The sequence below is a fragment of the Anomaloglossus baeobatrachus genome, chromosome 10 (genome assembly GCF_048569485.1).
Source record: "Anomaloglossus baeobatrachus isolate aAnoBae1 chromosome 10, aAnoBae1.hap1, whole genome shotgun sequence".
NCBI lineage: Eukaryota > Metazoa > Chordata > Amphibia > Anura > Aromobatidae > Anomaloglossus > Anomaloglossus baeobatrachus.
The window spans coordinates 130,486,059-130,511,477 of NC_134362.1; the positions used below are offsets into that span (position 1 = coordinate 130,486,059).

At 42.4% G+C, this 25,419-nt stretch overlaps 1 protein-coding gene across 1 annotated transcript in view; it reads left to right on the plus strand.

The window, feature by feature from the left end:
* SYT9 (synaptotagmin 9) overlaps window positions 1–25,419 on the plus strand; it is a 1,761,445-nt gene that overhangs the window by 425,529 nt on the left and 1,310,497 nt on the right. The window lies entirely within an intron of this gene.

The window sequence follows — 25,419 nt, forward strand, 5'->3', positions numbered from 1 at the left end:
AAACAGGAATGGTGCATTTAGTGTATCAGGAAGCATAAAATGGTAGAGTCCTGCTTTGTATTTGCAAAGGCCACTAGCAATGTATGAATGTGACTTACGTGGACAGATGGCACAAGTCAGACTGGAAAACCCTAAATATTGTGGAAACAGAAACGGTGCGTTTAGTGTATCAGGCAGCAGAAAATACTAGAGTACTACTTTGTAACTATTTGCAAAAGCCACTAGCAACATATTAATGATGCTGACATGGATGGATGGCACGAGTCAGTCTGTGAAAACCTAAATATTGTGGTAACAGGAACGGTGCTTTAATGTATCAGACAGCAGTAAATACTAGAGTACTGCTTTGTAATTATTTGCGAAAGCCACTAGCAACGTATGAATGTGGCTGACGTGGATGGACAGCACAAGTCTGGCTGTGAAACCGTAAATATTGTAAAAACAGGAATGGTGCTTCACTGTATCAGGCAGCAGTAAATACTAGAGCATTGCTTTGTAACTATTTGCAAAAGCCACTAGCAATGTAAGAATGTGTCTGATATGGACGGATGGCACAAGTCAGACTTTGAACCCCAAAATATTGTGGAAACAGGAACGATGCTTTACTGTATCAGGCAGCAGTAAATACTAGAGTACTGCGTTGTAACTATTTTCAAAAACCACTGGCAATATGTGAATGTGGCTGATGTGGACGGACGGCAGAAGTCACGCTGTGAACTGCTAAATATTGTGGAAACAGGAATGGTTCTTTACTGTGTCAGGCAGCAGTAAACAGAAATGGTGCGTTTAGCGTATGAGGCAGCACAAAATGGTAAGTCCTGGTTTGTATTTTCAAAGGCCACTAGCATGCATGAATGTGGCTGATGTGGACGGACAGCACAAGTCAGGCTGTTAAACCCCAAATGTCTTGAAATGGAGTCAAATCCCAGATGAACGTGGAAGGGGGGGAACAAAGGATAGCAGACCTAGCTAGCATTATCAAGAGACAATATGACCTTTCAGCATAAAAAAAGAAACGTAACCATCATAATCATCAGTCAGGTGCGTCCTTTTATGCCAGAGCTCTGAGGGTGCTTGATCTGGAGGGAGAGCCACTGCCACGTCTGCTGCAGCAGGGTGCTAGGCAGTGGGGTGGAACACTCTGGGAGATCCATGGGGTCAGTAGAGAGGGCTCGGCAAAAGGTCGGCAGATCTTCTGGAGATTTCAAGGTCGCCATCCTTTCTCCTTTCGGTTAGGCTATAAAGGAAAGCTCCATCTATACAGGATACCATTTTCCTGCAAGCTATGGAGCAATGGGCGAAGGGCTGTCTGCTGCTGGAGGGTGACCCAAGAAAGGTCCTGGAATAGCTGAAGTTTGGCTTCATGGAAGGTAATCTGCTTCGGTGGGTGGGCTTTTTCCATTATTTCCTCTTTGAGCAAGGAATCCGTGATGTGACAGTTAATGTCCTGAGGGTTACCATCCATGCTTTTAGGCCTCAGGGCTTTATGAGCCATATTCATTTTAATAGGGTGTTTCTTTGGACACTGCAGAAATGAATTGGAGATAGATTGAAGTAGCGTCACCACATCCGAGAGGCCACATGGGGTTCGCTCATATTTACCTGTATTCTGCATGTTATCGCAGTGAGATTCCTAAAATGATGCATGTTGGTTGCGCATGTGCCTAGTCATGCATGTAGTAGTCAAATTATTACAATTTCTGCTTCTACCCAGTCATTGTTTACAATGCTGGCCGATAACAGAAGTTGGGTCATCTTTTGCGGTCTGAAAAAAGGCTTAGGCGGGCTTTGCACGTTGCGACATCGCAAGCCGATGCTGCGATGTCGCACGCGATAGTCCCCGCCCCCGTCGCAGGTACGATATCGTGTGATAGCTGGCGTAGCGAAAATTATCGCTACGCCAGCTTCACATGCACTCACCTGCCCTGCGACCGTCGCTCTGGACGGCGACCCGCCTCCTTCCTAGGGCGGGTCGTGCGGCGTCATAGCGACGTCACACGGCAGGCGGCCAATAGCGGCTGAGGGGTGGAGATGAGCAGGATGTAAACATCCTGCCCACCTCCTTCCTTCCGCATATCCTACGGAAGCCGCGATGACGCCGGTAGGAGATGTTCATCGCTCCTGCGACTTCACACACAGCGATGTGTGCTGCCGCAGGAGCGAGGAACAACATCATACCATCGCGTCAGCGTAATTATGGATTACGCCAATGCTGCACCGATGATACGATTACGATGATTTTGCGCTCGTTAATCGTATCATCTAGGCTTTATACACTATGATGTCGCATGCGATGCCGGATGTGCGTCACTTTCAATTTGACCCCACCGACATCGCACCTGCGATGTCGTAGTGTGCAAAGCCCGCCTTAGGCTAGGCAAACCTTTCCGTGTACTGCAGACCCGCATCTACTGCTGGTCACAGCCAGACTTATGGCTGAGGAGGCAGTGCTTTTCATGGTTGCATCACTATGTGTTTGTGCAGGAATCACCACTGTAACATCCTCTCCTTCTTTATCCTCACCACCTGCTGAGCTACTCAGCAGCGAGCCTGTGGGTTGAGAATAAAGGCCCCGTCACACTAAACAACATCGCTAGCAACATCGCTAGCAACATCGCTGCTAACGAACAACTTTTGTGACGTAACAGCGATGTTGCTAGCGATGTCGCTGTGTGTGACATCCAGCAACAACCTGGCTCCTGCTGTGAGGTCGTTGGTTGTTGCTGAATGTCCTGGGCCATTTTTTAGTTGTTGCTCTCCCGCTGTGAAGCACACATCGCTGTGTGTGACAGCGACAGAGCAACAACTAAATGTGCAGGCAGCAGGAGCCGGCTTCTGCGGACTCTGGTAACCACAGTAAACATCGGGTAACCAAGAAGCCCTTACCTTGGTTACCCAATATTTACCTTCGTTACCAGTCTCTGCCGCTCTCAGCTGTCAGTGCCGGCTCCTGCTCTGTGCACATGTAGCTGCAGTACACATCAGGTAATTAACCCCATGTGTACTGTAGCTAGGAGAGCAGGGAGCCAGCGCTAAGCAGTGTGCGCGGCTCCCTGCTCTCTGCACATGTAGCTGCAGTACACATTGGGTAATTAACCCCATGTGTACTGTAGCTAGGAGAACAGGGAGCCAGCGCTAAGCGGTGTGCGCTGGTAACCAAGGTAAATATCGGGTTGGTTACCCGATATTTACCTTAGTTACCAAGCGCAGCATCGCTTCCACGCGGCGCTGCTGGCTGGGGGCTGGTCACTGGTTGCTGGTGAGCTCACCAGCAACTCGCGTAGCCATGCTCCAGCGATCCCTGCCAGGTCAGGTTGCTGGTGGGATCGCTGGAGCGTCGCAGTGTGACATCTCACCAGCAACCTCCTAGCAACTTACCAGCGATCCCTATCAGGTTGGATCGTTGTTGGGATCGCTGGTAAGTTGTTTAGTGTGACTGGGCCTTAAGAGGGATTATAACTTCATCATGCTCTATGTTGTTCCCCTCCTTCTCTTCCTGACCTGACATCACAGCATAGTACGCATGCACCTCAGGTATCTGAGTCTCATCATCATCACCTCCTTCCCTGGGCATTCTCAGTTGACAAGCGTCAGGATCCTTTTGGATAGTACTTCATCCAGGCCAGGATCCAACTCACAATTAACCCCTTCACGACCTTGGACGGATCTATCCGTCAAGGATCGTGTCCCGTTAAGCCCCGCCCCCTGCCGCGAGCAGGCGGCGGCGGTCGGCACACATAACATCTGTTTTCAACTGCTGACATGTGTGCCTGCTAGCCGCGGGTGGACCCCTTAAATCTTGCTGCCAAAGTCTGGCAGCAAGATCTAAAAGCGCACGGCCATGTTTTTTACTTACCGCCGCCCCCACCGGAAGTCACGTGCGTTATCACGTGACTATCGGTGGTTGCCATCGTAGCACAGGGTCATGTGATGACGCCTGCAGCTATGATGTTTCACTTTCGTTTTCCCTCGGCCGAGGGAAAAACAAAGTGACTGAATCTGCTGTTTACAGCTGTATAGCTGTGATCAGCAGATAGATAATAGCGATCGGATTGCTGATCGCTATAGCCCCCTAGGGGGACTAGTAAAATAAAAATAAAAAGTAAAAAAAAAAGTTTTAAAAACTAAAAAAAAAAAAATTCCAAACGCCAAAATTAAGTTTTTTGGTCGCCACAAGTTTTACACAAAATGCAATAACAGGCGATCAAAACGTACCATTATAAACGTCAGCTCGAGAAGCAAAAAATAAGCCGTCACTGAGCCATAGATCACAAAAAATAAGAACACTACGTGTTTCGGAAAATGGCGCAAAACGTGCGCCACTTTTATTGGACAAATTTGTGAATTTTTTTTAACCCCTTAGATACAAGTAAACCTATACATGTTTGGTGTCTACAAACTCGCACCGACCTGAGGCATCACATAGATACATCAGTTTTACCATATAGTGAACACGGTGAATAAAACATCCCATAAACTATTGTGTGATCACACTTTTTTTGCAGTTTTTCTACACTTGGAATTTTTTTGCTGTTTTCCAGTACAATATATGGTAAAACCTATGGTTTCATTTAAAAGTACAACTCGTCCTGCAAAAAATAAGCCCTCATATGGCAAGATTGACGGAATAATAAAAAAGTTACGGCTCTCGGAAGAAAAGGAGCAAAAAACAAAAACGCAAAAACGGAAAGTGCCCGGGGGCTGAAGGGGTAATGTAGGCATTGCTGCAGATGCTTTCCACCTTTTCATTTGGGAATCTGTGGAGTGCACCTGTGAAGATGTCCAAGTGATAGAATGTGTGGACAGCTCTTAAGAATTGCTCATCTGTGACTATTGGATACAGCGCTTGAAACCCACTCTACTACCTGATGTTAAAGAGCCTCATTTCAAAGTTGAATTTATGTACGGCTGCCAAACAGTTCTAGTGTAGTAGGGTGTCCAGTAACGTAAGTTGTTCTCATTTCTCTTGAATCAGGCTGAGCAAGTGTTTTCTCACTAGACCTTTCACTAACAGAACTTCCCACAAGTACACCTCCAATACCCCTCTTATTCCCCCTTTCACAACCACCTAGTCAGGACTTACCACTCATGGTATATTTACTCTTCCCCTTTCAAACAGATATTTCTTAACCCTTCACCCACACCTGTAAGACAAGTGACTCAGAAGATAAATGTTTGATTTCCTACCTGAGGGGCCAATATTATGAAGGCACAAAAAAGGTACCACTACCTACAATAGTGTTTCACTGTCAGAAAGGAGAAAAAGGAGATAAGGCACAAATAATGTTCAAAAGTATTTTTATTAATAATAGTTGTTATTTAAAAGATGGATACAAAACAGTACAAAAAGGACATACAAAACATGGAATAGGTCGCCAGTGGTGTGGGCAGGAGAAATTTCCTGTGTGAAATGGTTTTGGGGGTAACAATTTACCAGAACAGAACCAGCCATAAACCAATATGTGTATGTATAGATTAATTACTTAGTGTGTGGTGTTTACACATACACCAGTAACATCCTGTAGAAATGAAACATATATGGGGTATATGCATGACTCCAAAGCAATGGATCAATGGGGGTGTATGTTGAAAATTTTTTTTTTATGTTTATATACACCTGAAATCAGGCCTATAGATGATCCAACACCCCTCATAGATACATCACGTAATAAAAAGACAAAGTGCAGCTCAGTCTCAGCTTTACACAACTCTGCTCTTTGGCTTTAAATCTTGGCAAACATGTAAGTAGTTAGAAAATGCCCAGAGCAGAGGAAGTGGTTCTGGTGGCAAAGGTGGACCTCCTAACAGCTGTTTCGCAACACGCTTTTTCCTTAGAAAAACAATTTTTTTAGGACCACCAATAATATGTGGCTATACCCAGAGTGATCAGTACCATCAAGAGGAGCAAGGGAGGAGAGAGAATCCAGCACCAATGTAGTAAAAATATTTTCTTTATTCAAAATTCATAAAATGAAAAATCTGACCAAGTGCAGAGTATAAATACGCTTAACGTGTTTCGGAGAAGAACAGACTCCTTATTCATAAGCAATATAATCAGAATGAGTAGCCACGGTGATATATATACCTATACGCCCCTCATCTGAGCCGGATCTATATACATAATCCACAAAATAGTGCTTACTTTATATACAACAAAAAACAATACATTACAATAAGGGTATAATAAGGGTCGAAAAATTTGTCCCTACTGTTAGGGCGGAACTGTTTCAGACTATCAAAGACATTAACCGTTTTGTACGCTTATTGACGGTGAAGCGCCATTTCTTTGATGATGATTTTTCAAAAATACATTTGATGGATTCTGATGTTAATGTTGAATGTTTTGTGCCTCCTCTCACCTTGGATATGGAGATGAAAGATCAGGTAATACTTAAATCCCTGCTGGATTTGAAACTGGAGCAGGAGGACACACTAAATTTGCATATTAATGTACCAGTTAGGAATCCGGTTTTATATCTGGTAAATTCACGTGTCCCTGCCATGGATCAATTCCAGCAAGTAATGGAGCGGGAGATTTTGGAGACACTTGATAGGGAGACCCATTTTGAGGATAACTTGTTGGTTGTGGAGAGAGAAGCACTTGGAATTTTGAGTCTGAATACAGGGCTGACGATCAGGCCCTCTGATATAGGGGGTTCGATCGTCACCCTTGATTCAGAACTATATAAAAGGGAAATGCTATCTATGTTGCTAGATCATAACACATATAGAAAATTGGATGGAGACCCCACTGAGGCAGTTAGGTTGAAATTATCAAGGATTATTTCTGAGGGACATGCTTGTGGCCTTTTAGATGATAAAACTAGAGATTTTCTCCTGGTGGATAGTCCGGTCTGTCCTATCATATATGACCTGCCGAAAATACATAAGGCTGTCTTTCCCCCACCGTTGCGACCAATTGTGGCCAGTGTGGGTTCGGTGGGGGAAAGACTGTTGGTTTGGCTAGATTGTCATCTACAGCCTATTGTACAGAGTGTGGTAGGAATAATAAAAGATTCAAAATCACTTTTAGCAAGTCTCAAAAATATCTCGTGGAACTCCACATCTAATTGGGTTTCTTGTGATATTGTTTCATTGTATCCGTCTACCCCACACTCCCTGTCAATTAAAACCAGGAGAACAGAGTAAATATGCTTCAAAAGATGTCAAAAAAGTTTATTCACAATTCATTAGACATATATTAACAAATATAAAAATGGCACAAGGAGAGACAGTGATGTGAAAGGCAATAACACCTGGGAGGCTGCACGACTGAAGAGAAATTAAGTCTCAATCCCTCGGGCAATATGCGTCCACTACAACAAGAAAGAACCCAAATGGGCTAAAAATATCAAAGGCACTGCCGAATTTGTTGAATGAACACACCAACCCGAGTAGAGACTAAGGAAAAGGGAAGCAGTGAATCCACTGAAGGAGCACATGCATCGGATAAACCCTAGTATGTTAAGAGGCCCATAAGGGTTCAAAATACAAGGTAAAACTGGGAAGAGCCGAATGCACGTGAACCCCGACACAACAACACTGCTCACCTGAAATGACCAAGGATCGTGCAGCCGACCAGGGGTGACAGGAGGGGGTTAAAGCCCCTAATACATACTCCAACGTACGTTTCACGGATAGTGAGGTGTTCGCTTCGTCAGGGAGTGTGCATGTGCTCCTTCAGTGGATTCACTGCTTCCCTTTTCCTTAGTCTCTACTCGGGTTGGTGTGTTCATTCAACAAATTCGGCAGTGCCTTTGATATTTTTAGCCCATTTGGGTTCTTTCTTGTTGTAGTGGACGCATATTGCCCGAGGGATTGAGACTTAATTTCTCTTCAGTCGTGCAGCCTCCCAGGTGTTATTGCCTTTCACATCACTGTCTCTCCTTGTGCCATTTTTATATTTGTTAATATATGTCTAATGAATTTTGAATAAACTTTTTTGACATCTTTTGAAGCATATTTACTCTGTTCTCCTGGTTTTGATGTATTCTAAGAGTAGCTCTGAAGTGGGGCGGTGATTGTGTATGACCCACCCCATTTCTTTGTTTGCATGGATTCTTGTAATCTACTCCCTGTCAATTGTAGCCTTGAACTATTTTTTGAGAAAATTTAAACTGTATTCACCTGTTATGAATGAATTCATTGTACAGGTATTGGAGGTTTTGCTTCAGAACAATTATTTCAAATTTAATGGACAATTTTTCCTGCAGATATGCGGTTGTCCGATGGATCCAGTTTTTCTCCCACCTTGTCAATTATATATTTGGCATGGTGGGAGGAGAACTTTATCCATAGCCCCAATAATCCTTTTTTGGATAACATGAGTGGTACGGTAGATACCTGGACGACGTTCTCATCATTTGGGAGCGTCATGCTGGGAATGCTGAAGTTTCCTTTCCCGATCAAGTGAATGAATTTTTGGGGTACCTTAATTCAAATAATTTAAATCTAAAATTTACAGCTAATTGGGATAGTGAACAAATTTCCTTTTTGGATTCACAATTGAAGGGAGATTTGCCTTGTGGATCCATTCACACTGAACTTTTCCGCAGACCTTCCAGTGGAAATACTTTACTGAGGGCGGACAGTTGCCATCCCTTACATGTTGTAAAAAATCTGCCACTTGGTGAACTTATAAGGGCACGAAGATCAGCTTCAGGTCTTGAGGCTTTTCAATGGGAAAGTACTTGTATGTATAACAGATTACGAGCACGAGGTTATAATCATAGGGATATTAAAAGAGCACAGATTGTAGCAGCGAGCAGAACACAGGAGTCCCTCTTAATAAATCCCCCTATAAAAAACTCCGGAGAAAAATCTATTAACAAAAATAAAAATGGATTAGGGAACAATAAATCGGCAAATCGGACCATCACCTTCTCTACCCCTTTTTCAACAGATTTTCATAAAATTACTAAATTATTAAAATGTAACTTACCCATACTTTATCAAGATGATAAACTACATAAAATTTTGGAAATGGTATTAGATGTGTGGCAAGAAATGGAAAGAGTATTGGAGATCATGTCTCCCCATCAGCCTTCCTTGATCTAAAAAAGAAAAAAACGTGGTTGTGCTATAAGGGTATGTTCAGATGTGGCCAAACAAAGTGTAAAATTTGCCGATTCGTTTTGAGGGATAACCAATTTTTTGATAATAGAGGTAAAAAATATGACATAAAAACATATATAAATTGCAGTACTGACCATGTTGTCTATATGGCATCTTGTTTGAGCTGCCATGTTTATTATATAGGCTGTACTACACGCAGTATAAAAAAAATACTTGGTGAACATATATCAGCAGCCACATCTGACCCCCCCAAAAATCGCACAACCTCGGGTTTATCAAAACATTTCAGGGAGGTGCATGGAGGCGATGTGAGCTCTCTGCAAATTCAAGGGATTGAAAGGGTTAATAGACCCTATTGAGGAGGAGATTGGCAGAAACTTCTTTTTTCAAGGGAAGCATTTTGGATCTTTAAGTTGAATGCACGCTACCCTGGAGGACTTAATTACCGCTCTGATTTATAGTATATCTATTGAATGGAATGGTCCTTTTTCTAATATACTATAATTATGGAGAGATTATGTTAGTTTAGATCATATAATGGAATATGGGAATTTTCCCCCCTTTCCCTTTCATTAATTTCCACATCAAATATATAAAATTTACATAAATTTATTAAAAACAATAATAAAAATTAATAAAATTACATATTATATAAAATAAGATAGGGAGTAAGAGTTTTATAAGTAGTACATCACCTCATCTACCTCCTCCCCCCCTCTCCGATATAATTATAACATATATTGAGATAGGATCTATTCGTTCCCCCTGTTTGTGATAAATGTTAGTTGTAGTCAGAGATAAATTAAATGACAATATCATATTAAAAAATTTTGGGGATTTTTTCCCCTTATTGGATTGTGCTATCGGGACATGTTCAGATGTGGTCAAGGTTAGGGAAAAAAAAAAGTGATCATGCGCTTTTTACAACTGGACCTGCCATGTGTATGAATTGGATTGCACTTTATGTAGTATATCCAAGAAGGAGCTTGGTGAAAAAATAGCCCCATTCTAAAGCCTGCTTTACACCTTACCCATCATATGTGCGGCACGTTCAATTTGTTGAATGTGCCGCACAAACGATTAACCCCCGTCACACGTACTTACCCCTCCATACGACCTCGCTGTGGGTGGCGAACGTCCACTTCCTGGAGTGGGAGGGACGTTTGGCGTCACAGCGACGTCACGTGGCAGCCGGCCAATAGAAACGGAGGGGCGGAGCTGAGCGGGACATAAACATCCCGCCTACCTCCTTCCTTCCGCATTACCGGTCGGGAGCCGCAGGACGCAGGTAAGATCTGTTCATCGTTCCCAGGGTGTCACACACTGCGATGTGTGCTACCCCGGGTACGATGAACAATCTGACGTTCAATTCTAGAGAAATGAACGATGTGCGTGCGATGAACGTTTTACCGTTCAATCGCAATCGCACATACCTGTCACACACTGCAATGTACCTTACGATGCCGGATGTGCATCACTTACGACGTGTCCCCGCCGACACATTGTAAGATATATTGCAGCATGTAAAGCGGGCCTAAGATCTCATAATTGTAAGATTTTATTTAATGGGGGATTTGTGCTTTTCTTATAATTACCAAGGTATGGAGAGGGTTAATGGACCTTCTGGAGAGGGAGACTGGTAGAAATCTGCCTTAAAGCAAGCACTTTAGACCTCTAAGCCGTATGCATGTTATTTAGTGGAATTAAATCAATGCTATGATCTATTACGTATATATTACAATGAAAATGTGGTTTATCTAACATTGTTTTTATATTCCTGCATGCTTGTATTTTTATTACTCTTGTAATGTATTGTTTTTTGTTGTATATAAAGTAAGCACTATTTTGTGGATTATGTATATAGATCCGGCTCAGATGAGGGTCGTATAGGTATATATATCACCGTGGCTACTCATTCTGATTTTATTGCTTATGAATAAGGAGTCTGTTCTTCTCCGAAACGCGTTAAGCGTATTTATACTCTGCACTTGGTCAGATTTTTCATTTTATGAATTTTGAATAAAGAAAATATTTTTACTACATTGGTGCTGGATTCTCTCTCCTCCCTTGTTCCTCTTGATGGTACTGATTACTCAGCTGAGGAAGCCAAACCACTTGTTCCTTGCACCGGACCAGAGGCTGGAGATACCTGCTCTAGAGTGGTGAGCTGAATATATACTTATTTGTGTATACCCAGAGTGGGGTTTCTTAAATTTTGTAAATACAATTCAAATTTTCAAGATAAAAAGAAAAGCGCGCTCCTGTGTAAAACCAAATGATAAAAAATATTGTAAATGCAGTGTGATGGCCACACTCACCTGATCCCGTTGTACATCAGGTACAACACTCGGGAACCAGCCGAAGAGAAATCCAGGGTGTACCCCTATGGCATCAGCGGGGATCTCGTCCTCTCCAGCCCGCAAGAATTACAGCTCGGGCGGCCGCTCACGCGATCGATAACCCACGTGGAGAGCACAGCCGCCAGACCAGCGCTAGGCTGCAGCTCCTCCTCTGGGATGGACGGACCCGTAGACCCGATGCCGGTGACTCACCGGCCCTTCAGAAGCGTAGATAGATTCAGGCACATTCAGGCAGATCTTGGGTTAGCTGCAGCAGCCCCATGAGCTCCAACAAGAAGATGGGAGATTTAGGGATAATGAAGAAAAATCACGGTATCGGCTGCGCTGCTAGGAAAGTTCGTAGAGATGATAATATTATTCCAGAAATTTTTATTTGCAAAAATAAAAGCCACAACGCGTTTCGGGGATAAAAGCTCCCCCTTCCTCAGGTTGCAGCAATCATATGAAGTGATATACCTTATATACATAAATTTAGAGGTCCCCACACCCCTTAACCAAATTAGCATATGGATCATGACGATCAATCAACAGGGTTTTTCAGGGACCTCGCCTCACAGAAATCAATTATACATATTCATATTTGACAACAATGTTCAATGAAACACATGTATGTTTTTATCTGAAGTTGGTTGTGACACACTCATCACTATAAAATTGGATAAAACAAATCTTTTGAAGTTATTTTAAAATTATTTTACAACTGAAAATATCTTAAAAAAAATTGTTTAGGAAAAAAGGTTGAATTAAAAAAAAAAAAAAAAAAAAACATTCAAAAAAAAAAAATTTTTTTCAAATTTTTCTTCATTATCCCTAAATCTCCCATCTACTTGTTGGAGCTCACGGGGCTGCTGCAGCTAACCCAAGATCTGCCTGAATGTGCCTGAATCTATCTACACTTCTGAAGGGCCGGTGAGTCACCGGCATCGGGTCTACGGGTCCGTCCATCCCAGAGGAGGAGCTGCAGCCTAGCGCTGGTCTGGCGGCTGTGCTCTCCACGTGGGTTATCGATCGCGTGAGCGGCCGCCCGAGCTGGAATTCTTGCGGGCTGGAGAGGACGAGATCCCCGCTGATGCCATAGGGGTACACCCTGGATTTCTCTTCGGCTGGTTCCCCAGTGTTGTACCTGATGTACAACGGGATCAGGTGAGTGTGGCCATCACACTGCATTTACAATATTTTTTATCATTTGGTTTTACACAGGAGCGCGCTTTTCTTTTTATCTTACAGTTGCGGGCTCTTGCCTGAGGATCGATATAATCCATTTTTAAGTGCAGCAAACTGTGTAAAGTGTACGAGGTTGTGAATTGAAGCAACTTTTTAAGAACATTGACTTTTGTTTTTTTGTTTTTTTTTTTCAAAGACAATTGAATTGTGAAGAACTTTTAAAATGGAATTTTCCAATAACAGAGATACTATCCGACATATTCTCATATCAAAAATCATTGGATCCTGTGATCTTGAATCGCAGGAGGAATTGGCAGCTACTGAATCTGGACTTTCTAAAATGTCTTTAAACACTATGACTGATCTTTTTCTCAATTTTGAGGATCAGTCTAAAAAAGAAATAATCCATAAAATCGATACTTTATTTCTGAGGCAATATTTGAAAGAAAAAATTATACCAAGAGGGCTTAGAATGCCATTTACTTCTACATTCCCTCATGATGACTGTTTTACTAGGGAATGGGCCAGTTATATGTTAGATTGCTCGAGTGGTATGTTAAAACTCCTGATTGCAAAAAGGGATAAATTGGCTGAGGCTGCAATGTTGAATATCCTGAAAATTAAAGAGGAATTATCTGATTATTCTGAGGCACTAGAATATAAGGGAATGCACATGGCACTAACTGAGAGGCTTACAAAGTTTGAAGGGGACCTGATATCAAGGAAGGCAAAAAAGCTTAGCCGTGATAGACCGGACTACAACTCCCCCCATGCTCCCGTATGGAATCATAGTAGAAAATACACTAAAATAAATCCTAGAGTTGATCCAGGTGCTAATACTCTGCCCCAAAATGATCAGTCACAGGGACGAAGGAATGGGACTAGAAGGGGAAATAATAATAATAACAATAATATTAATAAGAATAGTACAAATCATTTTAGGCAAAATGATTCTCGCCAAGGATTTAATTCACATAAATCTAGTGACCTGGATAATCATTTAACATCTATTAACCCCCGTACCCCAAAAACTACGCAGGATAACCTCACTCCTAGAGTCCATGGACTAATCACGGCGGTCAGACCAAAAAATGGGGGCAGGTATGATACACCAGTAACAACTAGGGTGTTTTTAAATTCCAAAAAATACAAAAATCCAAACTCTAGGATTTCTGATGCACCCATTCAGAATAAAACAGGAAAAGTGCCTTTAGTAATACCAGTAAGAGACGAGGCTGCAACTGACCCTGAAATCATGGATATATTAAATTCCTCTATTATTACTCTTCATGAAACTCAGGAGTCAGCTGTAGACGAGCCCCAAAAAATTCAAAAAATTCAAAAAATTCAAGAAATCTCAAAATTTATTGATAGTGGATCTTCCTCCCCAAATTTAGGGGGTTTTGAGGTTGTACAGGATAATATAAATTCTAAACCCGATGAACCGTGCCATAACAGTGTAGGTGTAGGAGCAACTGAACAGGTTCCAACCTTATCCATACCTCCTCGAGGAGCTATGGAGAAAAAAATCACTGAGTTTTTTCACCTGCTACCCTCAAAAGCCCGAATAAAAAGAAAGATAAGAGAAGAGGATGCCGAGGGGGGGGAGGAAATAAGAACAGGGATAAACCCAACTCCACTAAAAAGGTCAGCGGTTCAGATAACATAGGGTGCAAAGATATTGGAATATTCAATCTTTCCAGTCACCAGCTAGAACGAGGTGAAATTTTATTGCTCAAAAGGGGTCTTTCCTTTTGCCCCTCTAGTAATGTTGATACTTTCCGTCTCTTCTTAGATATCAATGATTTTGTGCGAAAACTTACTCTAAGAAGACACTTTCTAATATTATCAAAACAGACAGATGGGAAGAGGGCTGATACTGATGGGGAAACCTCTGATGGTTTCGTACATGTACAGGTTAAAGGTAACAAGAATTTTTACCCCCACCACTATAGGGGAAATAATATTGAAACTTTCCACCAACTTTTGCTTAAAGATATTAGAGAATTTCGGTGCAAATTTAAAAATGATAATCTAACAAGGGAAGAAAGGCTTGCAATACATTCTCTTAGAAATAATCATGATTTAATAATAAGAAGTGCGGATAAAGGGGGAGGGGTGGTGTTGATGAACAGGGAATGGTATGTGGAGGAGGGATTGAAACAATTAGGTGATTTGGAATATTATGAGACCCTAACAGAAGACCTATCCCCCGAGTACTTCCTTCTGTATAAAATCATGATTAAAAAGGCATGTGAGGACAAGATATTGAACAAAAGGGAGAGACAGTATTTGGACATTAAGTACTATTCAGTACCTTTTTACTATTTTCTCCCGAATATCCACAAAAGCCTCACCAATCCACCTGGAAGACCAATCATTTCTGGAATCAATTCCATCACGGCCAACCTGTCACATTATGTTGACCTCTTTTTGCAAAAATATGTCGGCAAACTTGATTCACATTTAAGAGACTCCTCACACCTTATTAGTCTACTGAAAAAACTACCTGTCATTCCAAATGGTCTTTTCATTACATTGGATGTAGCTGCGTTGTACTCCAACATTGATCATCAATTAGGGTTGAAAAGTGTGGAATCCTATCTGGTAATGGATGACTCACTTCCAACCCTCCAGAGGGAATTTATTTTGCAATCTATTGAGTTTATTTTAAATCATAATGTTTTCACCTTTGAGGATAAGATCTACCGTCAATTGAGGGGCTGTGCAATGGGGACGAGATTTGCCCCCAGTTTTGCAAATCTATATATGGGGTGCTTCGAGTCCCTTCATATTGCACAGTCCCCCCTAGCCCTGGAGAACATGATATTTTATCGTAGATTCATAGATGACCTGTTTTTTATCTGGTCAGGTTCCGAGGAAAGTGCTCAAAACTTCATAAAATCACTTAATCTGAATGAATGGGGACTAAGCTTTACGGCTACAATATCCCGGAAATCCATCCAATTCCTGGACCTTAATATTAAATTAAATGAAGAGGCTACTATTGAAACATCCATTTTTTTAAAAAGGTGGATGTCAATAGTTATCTTGAATTTTCCAGCAGCCATCTTCCTACATGGATAAGAAATATACCGTATGGGCAATATTGGCGCATCAGGAAGAATTGCACCAACAATGCTTCTTTTAGAGCTGAAGCTAGAATATTGCAAAGTAGGTTCAGTAGCAAAGGCTATCCGAAAAAAATAATAACTGATGCTTATAAAAAAAGCCTCTTACTGGATCAAGACAGGTGTTTGGATATAATTGAAGGGAAAAAGACGGATATAGGAGTGGAGGGAAAGAAGACCACCTTTGAGAGTTGTCTAGTGACTACCTATAGTGATTCATATGGGAAAGTAAAGGAGCTAGTGGGTAGACACTGGCACATTCTAAAAGGTGACAGAATCCTCTCAGGTATTCTACCCGATAAACCTCAGATCATCTTTAGGAGGAGTAGAAATCTCAAAAATATGATTGCACCTAGTAAAACAACACTGGTAAAAAAACCCAGTTGTCCCAAAATGGATTGGATACCAGTAAACCAGTCGGGAATTTCCATTGTGGACAAACCCGATGTTTATGTTGTAGAACATTAGAACATGGTGTACAATCTTTCAAATCAAATATAACAGGGGAAGAATTTTTAATAAAGCAACATCTTTGCTGCACTAGTTCCTATGTTATTTATCTACTGGAATGTCCTTGCGGCCTACAATATGTAGGCCGCACGACGCAAATGGTGCATAATAGATTAAACGGCCATAGATATAATATCCGCCATGGTATGGTAACGCATAGTCTCTCCAGGCATTTTTTATTGGAACATGACAAAGACAGGGACAATGTTAAAATGGTGATTATTGAGCAAATTATGGCTGATGTTACAGATAGGTATTGTAGGTTGGTGGAACGTGAATCCTTCTGGATATTTAAATTAGCCACCCTGAATCCAGAAGGCCTCAATATAATGACTGAGCAGATCAAATAGAGCAATAATTTTTACTATTACCACTAAATAAATTTGAGGTCAAAATATGGTATAATTATTATATAGACAGTTATTATCATAGTATCATAGTATCATAGTTTTTAAGGTTGAAGGGAGACTCTAAGTCCATCTAGTTCAACCCGTAGCCTAACATGTTGATCCAGAGGAAGGCAAAAAAAAACCCAATGTGGCAAACAAGTTCCAATGGGGAAAAAATTTCCTTCCTGACTCCACATCCGGCAATCAGACTAGTTCCCTGGATCAATACCCTGTCATAAAATCTAATATACATAACTGGTAATATTAAATTTTTCAAGAAAGGCATCCAGGCTCTGCTTAAATGTTAGTAGTGAATCACTCATTACAACATCATGCGGCAGAGAGTTCCACAATCTCACTGCTCGTACAGTAAAGAATCCTCGTCTGTGATTATGATTAAACCTTCTTTCCTCAAGACGTAGCGGATGCCCCCATGTTCCAGTCGCAGGCCTAGGTGTAAAAAGATCTTTGGAAAGGTCTCTGTACTGTCCCCTCATATATTTATACATTGTGATTAGATCCCCCCTAAGCCTTCGTTTTTCCAGACTAAATAACCCCAAGTTTAATAACCTGTCTTGGTATTGCAGCCCACCCATTCCTCTAATAATCTTGGTGGCTCTTCTCTGCACCCTTTCCAGTTCAGCTATGTCCTTCTTATATATCGGTGACCAGAATTGTACACAGTATTCTAAGTGTGGTCGCACTAGTGACTTGTACAGAGGTAGAACTATATTTTTTTCATGAACACTTATACCTCTTTTAATACATCCCATTATTTTATTAGCCCTGGCAGCAGCTGCCTGACACTGTCCACTAAAGTGAAGTTTACCATCCACCCATACACCCAAGTCTTTTTCTGTGTCTGTTTTACCCAGTGTTCTACAATTAAGTACATAATCATAAATGTTATTTCCTCTACCCAAGTGCATGACCTTACATTTATCTACATTAAACTTTAATTGCCACTTCTCAGCCCAATCCTCCAATTTACATAATTGTAATATAAAATTATCCTCCTCTGTATTGATTACCCTGCAGAGTTTAGTATCATCTGCAAATATTGAAATTCTACTCCGCATGCCCCCAACAAGGTCATTTATAAATATGTTGAAAAGAAGCGGGCCCAATACTGACCCCTGTGGTACCCCACTATGAACTGAGACCCAGTCCGAGTACGTACCATTAATAACCACCCTTTGTTTCCTATCACTGAGCCAGTTTTTAACCCAGTTACACATATTTTCCCCTATCCCCATTATTCTCATTTTATGTACCAACCTTTTGTGTGGCACCGTATCAAAAGCTTTTGAAAAGTCCATATATACAACATCCACTGCATTTCCCTGGTCCAGGCTTGAACTTACCTCTTCATAGAAGCTGATCAAATTAGTTTGACAGGATCGATCCCTCATAAACCCATGTTGATACTCTGTCATAAGGTTATTTTTCTTGAGATACTCCAGTATAGCATCTCTCAAGAAACCCTCAAGGATTTTACCAACCGTAGAGGTTAAACTTACCGGCCTATAATTTCCCGGCTCAGTTTTTGTCCCCTTTTTGAATATTGGCACCACATTTGCTATGCGCCAGTCCTGCGGTACCGACCCTGTTATTAAGGAATCTGAGAAGATTAAAAATAATGGTCTATCTATCACAGAACTCAATTCCTGTAGTACTCTGGGGTGTATGCCATCCAGGCCCGGAGATTTGTCAACCTTAGTGATTTCGAGGCGGCGGCGTACTTCCTGCTGGGTTAAGCAGGTAATATTCAAGGGTGAATTTATGGTATCACTGGTCATGTCATCTGCCATGGCATTTTCTTGTATAAAAACCGTAGAAAAAAAGTCATTCAGCAGGTTGGCTTTACCCTCATCTCCTTCCACCATTTCACCAAGACTATTTTTAAGGGGGCCAACACTATCGCTTTTCAGTTTTTTACTGTTTATGTAGTTAAAGAATATTTTAGGATTATTTCTACTTTCTCTCGCAATGAGTCTCTCTGTCTCAAACTTAGCTAACTTAATTTGCTTTTTACATATTTTATTTAATTTTCTATAATTATATAATGCCTCATCACTACCTACCCTCTTTAATTCTTTTAAGGCTTTCTGTTTTTCTTTTATTGCTTGCCTTACAGCTCTATTTAGCCATAGGGGTTTTCTCCTATTTCTAGCATGTTTGTTCCCATAGGGTATATTTTCTGCACAAGCCCTATTCAGGATGCTCATAAAAGTCTCCCATTTGCTTTGTGTACTTTTATTACTTAGTACATCATCCCAGTTTATTGCACTAAGATCATCTCTCAACCGTTTAAAATTTGCTTTCCTGAAGCTTAGTGTCCTTGTAGCCCCTCTACTATACATCTTACTAAAGAATACATGAAAACTTATTATTTTGTGATCACTATTCCCCAAGTAACCCCCAACTTGTATATTTGATATGCGGTCTGGCCTATTGGTTAGTACAAGGTCTAGTAGTGCTCCCCCTCTTGTGGGGTCCTGTACCATTTGTGAAAGGTAATTATCTTTCATTGTTATCAAAAATCTATTTCCTTTGCTGGAACTGCAAGTTTCTGTTCCCCAATTTATATCAGGATAGTTAAAGTCCCCCATAATAATTACCTCTCCGAGACTCGCTGCTTTATCAATTTGCTTTATGAGGAGATTCTCTACCTCTTCCATAATATTCGGCGTCTTATAACACACCCCTATCAGTATTTTATTATTCATTCTCCCCCCCTTATCTCCACCCATAGGGACTCTACATTCTCAGTACCCTCACATATGTTGTCACGCAGGCTGGGTTTTAAGGATGATTTTACATATAGACACACACCTCCCCCTCGCTTATTTGTACGGTCATTCCTGAATAGGCTATAACCCTGTAAATTAACAGCCCAGTCATAGCTCTCATCCAGCCATGTCTCTGATATCCCCACTATATCATAATTTTCTTCCAACAATATTAATTCTAATTCCTCCACCTTATTTGTGAGGCTTCGGGCATTAGTGTACATGCACGTTACGTATGACTCTGTACCTGTATTCCTGCTTACTGTATTAACTGTCCTAACCCTTCCCCCCGTACCACCCCCAATTTCATTACTTGTGCCCTGGTCACTATCTGCACTACATTCCCCTTCTATAAAGTGAATACCCTCGCCCCCCATTCCTAGTTTAAACACTCCTCCAACCTTCTAGCCATTTTCTGCCCCAGCAGAGCTGCACCTTCCCCATTAAGATGCAGCCCATCCCTAGCATAGAATCTGTAGCCAACTGAAAAGTCGGCCCAATTCTCCAGGAACCCAAAACCCTCTTTCCTACACCAATTCCTGAGCCACCTGTTAACCTCCCTGATCTCTCTTTGCCTCTCTGGTGTGGCTCGTGGCACAGGAAGTATTTCCGAAAATACCACCTTTGAGGTCCATGCTTTAAGCTTACAACCTAATTCCCTGAAATCATCTTTAAGGACCTTCCACCTACCTCTAACTTTGTCATTTGTGCCAATGTGTACAATGACCGCTGGGTCCTCCCCAGCCCCTCCCAGTAATCTGTCAACCCGATCAGCGATGTGCCGAACTCGAGCGCCAGGAAGACAACACACTGTTCGGCGATCCCTGTCTTTGTGACAGATTGCCCTATCTGTCCCCCTAATAATTGAGTCCCCCACTACCAGTACCTGTCTTGCCTGCCCTGCACTCCTATTCCCCCCCCTTACTGGAGCAGACACTCCTCTGGCGTTCAGAGGTCATGCCTTGCTGCAGCAATGCTACCCCTGTAATGACATCCCCCTCATCTGCCAAGTTTGCAAGCCTATTGGGGTGTGTCAGTTCAGGACTAGCCTTCCTAGCACTTTTCCCTTTACCCCCTTTCTAACTGTCACCCAGCTACCTACCTCACCGTCCTGCCGCTCCCTACTACGATCCTCCCCCACATCTGACCCAGCAAGCTGCTGCTCAGTGAGCAGCACACTCCTTTCCATATTGCTAATGCATCTCAGAGTTGCCAGCTGCTCATTTAGATCCAGTATCTGGGCTTCCAAATGTGCAACTTGCTCACATCTCGAACAACAGTATGCACCCTCAAACGGCTTTTCAAGGACTGCATACATGAGACAAGATGTACACTGGATCGCATTAGCAATAGTGGAGCACATTTTCTAATGGGGATAGCACTAAACAAATGTTAAGTAATTAAACAACTAAATACAAACAATTCTACTCACACTTACTTTTGCTCACACTTTGCTCACTCACGCTCACAATGAAGAAGACAGGCTAAAATTCGCGCTCCGCTTGGCGCGCGGTTTACAGAAGTAACGGCCAAAACCCGGTTCTCCTTGAGCTCGCGGTGACTCTTCACTTATCCCAGAAGGCACTGGGAATATGCAAATTATCCTCGCAAGACTCCTTCCCTGGCTTTCAGATGTCTTCCTTCCGGCTGTAACGGCCAAAACCCGGTTCTCCTTGAGCTCGCGGTGACTCTTCACTTATCCCAGAAGGCACTGGGAATATGCAAATTATCCTCGCAAGACTCCTTCACTGGCTTTAATTATCTATTAAATGTATTATTTCTCATATGTTATACACTATAAATTATGGATTATATGACCTGTTGAAGTTACCGTTTTTTCATATGAATTTTTAGAGTTATCACTTTTACAATTTTTTATAAAAATAATACTTGAGTCCCTCGGTATGTTTATATTAATTCTAACCTACTTTCCCTCCCCTGGTTTTAAAATATAAAAATTTTTTTTATAAAAATTTTTTAAAAAAAGAAAAGAAAGGGAAAAAGAAGGAGAAAAAGAAAAAAAAAGAAAAAAATTAAAACATTTTTTTTTTTTTTTTTTTTTTTTATAATTCACCCTTTTTTTCCTAAACAATTTTTTTAAGATATTTTCAGTTGTAAAATAATTTTAAAATAACTTCAAAAGATTTGTTTTATCCAATTTTATAGTGATGAGTGTGTCACAACCAACTTCAGATGAAAACATACATGTGTTTCATTGAACATTGTTGTCAAATATGAATATGTATAATTGATTTCTGTGAGGCGAGGTCCCTGAAAAACCCTGTTGATTGATCGTCATGTTCCATATGCTAATTTGGTTAAGGGGTGTGGGGACCTCTAAATTTATGTATATAAGGTATATCACTTCATATGATTGCTGCTACCTGAGGAAGGGGGAGCTTTTTTCCCCGAAACGCGTTGTGGCTTTTATTTTTGCAAATAAAAATTTCTGGAATAATATTATCATCTCTACGAACTTTCCTAGCAGCGCAGCCGATACCGTGATTTTTCTTCATTATCCCTAAATTCAAATTTTCATGATACAGTGTGTAGATACTGCACGAACAATACTTATAAATGTGTTTGCCTGTGTAATTTGACGCATTTAGCAATACTTATTTGGATACCTCACTCGCAACTGTTTACCAGGCACTACAAGTTCCTCTAATCCCTATTTCTATTATTTAATGTGCCAATTTGTGGCACACCAACACCTCTCCCTACACTGCACGTCCCTGGTCTAAACTATCGCTGGCCTATCTAACTAAATTATGCAGAATTAAACCCCTAATATCACTATCTAGCAGCAGCTCCTTCCCTGACAAGGAACATTCAGCAAATAGAGCCGACGCAAAATGGCCGCTATTTATATGTACACTGACATGTGACTTAGCAAGCTAACCTGAAAAGTTCTTCTGTCTGGACCTTGAGAATGGTTGCTGCGCTGTGATTGGCTGTAGGAACATCCACAAATAAAGTTAAGGAAAAAAATGACTCCATGCGCCGTAAGCCTTCTTCTTAAGCCAGCTTTACACCTTACAATTAGGTGTGTGATCTCGTATGCGATGTGACACGCCCAGGTCGCATATGCGATTGAATGAGATTGCACGTAGGTCGTTCATTTGCTGTCACACGTGCGTTAGTAGTCTATGTTAAATTGATCAATTTTGTGTGCGATCCTTTAGATCATGTGTTCTGTGACGTACGCATTGGGCACCTTTTTTTTTTTTTATTTATTGACTTGCCAAGCGTGTGTAATGTAGAGATGCGTTTTTACTATGTCATCTGCCATTCAGCTCTGCTACATGGCCACTGACAGCAGCCACAGACAGCCATGTAGCAGCGGTGAATGTTAGTTCACAGCAGACACAGACAGAGCCGCACTGTCAGAATGAACTCGGGTGAACCTCACCCGACTTCATTGTCATACTGTGGCTCTGTCTGTGTCGCGTCCCGATTAGCGGTCACCTGTGAAGGACTCACCAGTGACCGCTAAACTCCTGAGTAAATGAATTGAGCAGCCCTCTCTCATATACTCACCGATCCCCGATCCCCGGCGCTGCACGGCATTCACACTGCTCCGGCGGCTTTTACTGTTTTGAAAAAGCCGGCCGCCCATTAAACAATATCATATTCCCTGCTTTCCCCGCCCACCGGCGCCTATGATTGGTTACAGTGAGACACGCCCCCACGCTGAGTGACAGGTGTCACACTGCACCCAATCACAGCAGCCGGTGGGCGTGTCTATACTGTGTAGTGAAATAAATAATTAAATAATTTAAAAAAACGGCGTGCGGTCCCCCCCAATTTTAAAACCAGCCAGATAAAGCCATACGGCTGAAGGCTGGTATTCTCAGGATGGGGAGCTCCACGTTATGGGGAGCCCCCCAGCCTAACAATATCAGCCAACAGCCGCCCAGAATTGCCGCATACATTAGATGCGACAGTTCTGGGACTGTACCCGGCTCTTCCCGATTTGCCCTGGTGCGTTGGCAAATCGGGGTAATAAGGAGTTATTGGCAGCCCATAGCTGCCAATAAGTCCTAGATTAATCATGTCAGGCGTCTATGAGACACCTTCCATGATTAATCTGTAAATTACAGTAAATAAACACACACACCCGAAAAAATCCTTTATTAGAAATAAAAAACACTAACAAATTCCCTGGTTAACCACTTTAATCTGCCCCAAAAAGCCCTCCATGTCCGGCGTACTCCAGGATGATGCAGCGTCGCTTCCAGCGCTGCTGCATGGAGGTGACCGGAGCTGCAGCAGACACAGCCGCTCCGGTCACCTCCACACAGCTAATGAAGACAGCCGTGCGATCAGCTGAGCTGTCAGTGAGGTTACCCGCTGTCACTGGATCCAGCGGTGGATGCAGCGGTGGCCGCGGGTAACCACAGTGACCGCTCAGCTCATCGTGCTAATCACCTCAGTTGCTGCGTGGAGGTGAGAGGAGCAGCGGTGAGTAGCGCGATCAGCTGAGCTGTCACTGTGGTTACCCGCGGCAACCGCTGCATCCACCGCTGGATCCAGTGACAGCGGGTAACCTCACTGACAGCTCAGGTGATCGCACGGCTGTCTTCATTAGCTGTGTGGAGGTGACCGGAGCGGCTGTGTCTGCTGCAGCTCCGGTCACCTCCATGCAGCAGCGCTGGAAGCGACGCTGCATCATCCTGTATTCCGCCGGACATGGAGGGCTTTTCGGGGCAGATTAAAGTGGTTAACCAGGGAATGTGTTTGTGTTTTTTATTTCTAATAAAGGATTTTTTCGTGTGTGTGTGTTTATTTACTGTAATTTACAGATTAATCATGGAGGGTGTCTCATAGACGCCTGACATGATTAATCTAGGACTTATTGGCAGCTATGGGCTGCCAATAACTCCTTATTACCCCGATTTGCCAACGCACCAGGGCAAATCGGGAAGAGCCAGGTACAGTCCCAGAACTGTCGCATATAATGTATGCGGCAATTCTGGGCGGCTGCTGACTGATATTGTTAGGCTGGGGGGCTCCCCATAACGTGGAGCTCCCCATCCTGAGAATACCAGCCTTCAGCCGTATGGCTTTATCTGGCTGGTTTTAAAATTGGGGGGGACCGCACGCCTTTTTTTTAATTATTTAATTATTTATTTCACTACACAGTATAGACCCGCCCACCGGCTGCTGTGATTGGGTGCAGTGTGACACCTGTCACTCAGCGTGGGGGCGTGTCTCACTGTAACCAATCATAGGCGCCGGTGGGCAGGGAAAGCAGGGAATACGAGATTGTTTAATGGGCGGCCGGCTTTTTCAAAACAGTAAAAGCCGCCGGAGCAGTGTGAACGCCGTGCAGAGCCGGGCCGGGGATCGGGGATCGGTGAGTATGAGAGAGGGGGTAAGAGGGATAGACTGACATGGACACAGAGAGAGGGACAGAGATAGTGACCGACTGACAGAGATTAGTGAATGACAGACATTGTGAGGCGCTTCAGAACGCAGCTTTTCAGCTGCGCTCTGAAGCGGACATTTTTTAAGCTGCGGTGCAGAGCGCACACCTGTGCACATAGCCTCAGACATCAAAATCGTATGAGGGATGTCACAGGTTACAATTGACTAGGTTCATACAACAAAACATCCAATGTATGAGGAATAAACTACGTGTATGCGATCACCATATTTTCGTTCAATCTTGATCGCACGTAGATGTCACACGCAAATACGTCACGAACGATGCAGGATGTGCGTCACTTACAACTTGACCCCGACGACGGATTGAAAGATTTATTGAAGTGTGTAAAGCAGGCTTTAGTCCCCACACCTCTCCACTGATTTTACACATCCCACCATTTATCAGACAGCACCACAATCCTATACAAAAGCTGAACCTGTCATTCCAAATATATTTTTTGAAACGTGGTGTTCGTGGGAAAGACGAACCGAACACCGACTTTTAAGTGTAATGCTCGTGTTGCCGAACTCACCTCAAACAGGCTAAGGTTTGTACCGAACCTGATTT